The following is a 2,500-nucleotide window of genomic DNA, read 5'->3' on the forward strand; positions in this document are numbered from 1 at the left end:
ATCTCTCTCTCTCTCTCTCTCTCTCTCTCTCTCTCTCTCTCTCTCTCTCTCTCTCTCTCTCTCTCTCTCTCTCTCTCTCTCATGTGCTGATAACTGTTTTCTGGTTAAAAAAAAAATTTGGCAAAAGTTTTGAAAGTTTCGTGACATCCGAATTTCGACTTATTCTTCTGCCGTTGCGCGTTTTAGTTGCTCAAGGGAGTGAGAACATGGCGGTGATGATTGTGACAGATGTATGCAAATTTCAGTGTGCCGTGTGTAGCTGATCAGAGGATTGTGACCACGGAGTCATCTTAGACTTTCTTCAGCACGCAAAAAAATGTTAAGATATATTTTGTTGCTGAATTTGACATAGGTATTGCCAAGCTCTATTGCGTATTTATATTGTGTGTGCGTTATTTTTCAGAAGATGAGCCCTGTTCACGTGGAACAAGCCTACCACCACAGGGGCCATTGACTTGAAGTTCAAACTACCAAAGAAAATTGTGGCGTTCATTCGAAAGCAGTAACAGAAGACGACGGAAAATACAGAAAGAGAAGATCAGTTATTAGTGACATAAATTAGAAGAAATTAATAAGCAAATAAAAATTTAAGTAAAATATTTAAATACAAGAAGAATTTATTTAATTTATTTCTAAAGTTCCAATTGCACGATATCCTCGGCCAGTATGAATATATATATATACTATATATATATATATATATATATAATATATTATATATATATATATATATATATATATATATACTATATATATATATCTCTATATATTATATATACTATATATATATATATATATACTATATATCTATATATATAATATCTATATATATATATATATATATATATATAAGCGAATACCACGGCAAGTCACGTGCATCTACTGTTGATTTTTTAAGCATATATATATATATATATATATATATAGAATATATATATATATATAATATATCATACTATCATATCATCTATATTAATATATATATATATATATTATCTTCTATATATATATATATTATATTAGGATATATATATATATATATATATATACGGTTACCGGACGATGGGGACAGGTAGACCTTGAAGGCTTGTAACTTTTCTTGAATAAAATTCTCCGTTAGGTACCATCCTGTTTAGTTGAGGTCCGGTTATTATTGTATGAGTGCACATGAACAATTGTACAAGTGATCAAGTTTGAATTTAATATGACACACACACATCACACTATATACTATATATATATATATATATATATTATATATATATATGTATTTATTATAAAAGATTAGTTTATCCAGACTTCTGAGCCTATTAACGGCTCTTTTCTGGCTGGTGTATATATATATATATATATATATATATATATATATATATATATATATATAATATAGAGAGAGAGAGAGAGAGAGAGAGAGAGAGAGAGAGAGAGAGAGAGAGAATATCATGATTATATGAGCGTGCGTAAGATATGTGACGATGCCTTGGCATAGTGCCCGGCTGCATACCAATCTACGAAGTAATGAATGCACCACACTGGTCGTGAAAGGCCAGAGGACGCTGGCCAGTTGCTGCTGCTGCAGCTCTCTCTCTCTCTCTCTCTCTCTCTCTCTCTCTCTCTCTCTCTCTCTCTGGCTGAACTCGTGTTGGTTTTCCTGTCTGGGATATTTTCTTGATTGAGTCATGTTAATGGTTACAGTGAATTTCAGTATAAATCGATTATCTTATCCTTGTGATTGAACTGAGGTCTTCATTACTGACTTAAGAGTTATCGACAATTTTCCTAATTTGGAAGCGTATTAAATTCGCCTTGTAGGTTGAAATACACAATTGTGATTTTGATATACTCTGTTTCCCTTCCTCTCTCCGTCTCTTTTGTATCTAATCCTGCATTCGGGAGATGCAACAAAGCCTTGGCTACCTTTTGCATTTTGGTTAGTCATCGTCCGTTTATGGTCTTTTCGGGGGTGAGGGGTGGTTTTGGGTGAGTCCGAAAGAAGAAGGGGTGTAGGGGAGGGGAAGGGAAAGGGGTGAGAAGTGACGGAGGAGCAGTAGTATGTGATTTTTGCTCACCAGTCTTACACTTGAGTCTCTCTCTCTCTCTCTCTCTCTCTCTCTCTCTCTCTCTCTCTCTCTCTCTCTCTCTCATGCAATGTTGCTGTGGGCTGTCGACTCGCTCGGTAGATTGCTACCACCAGTCAGGCTCTGTGATGAAGCTGATGAAGATGATTGTGGTTTAGATGATAGTGGTAGATGCTTTCCTTATGTTTGCCGAAGTTCTGTGAACTATGGATACAAAAATTCACATCACCGTATATATGTACGTACTAGTAACTTGGCAGCCACAGTGTGACAGGGGATATGTTTTAATGTATTCATGTTATATTTTTCACTTATTTATGTATATAAATATTCGTCTTAATTTGGCCAGAGGGGGAAAATGGCAAAGTCTGAGGTTACGCAGTAGAACACAAACATGCAAAACGTCATATATACATCCTCTA

General features: G+C 34.8%; 1 protein-coding gene across 5 annotated transcripts in view; it reads left to right on the plus strand.

Annotated features, from left to right (window-relative positions):
- The window catches only part of LOC135206040 (serine/threonine-protein kinase 26-like), a 116,149-nt gene that overhangs the window by 74,324 nt on the left and 39,325 nt on the right, over positions 1–2,500 (plus strand). The gene's annotated exons all lie outside the window — the stretch shown is intronic.

Source organism: Macrobrachium nipponense, chromosome 29 (genome assembly GCF_015104395.2).
Source record: "Macrobrachium nipponense isolate FS-2020 chromosome 29, ASM1510439v2, whole genome shotgun sequence".
In the NCBI taxonomy this organism is placed as follows: Eukaryota; Metazoa; Arthropoda; class Malacostraca; order Decapoda; family Palaemonidae; genus Macrobrachium; species Macrobrachium nipponense.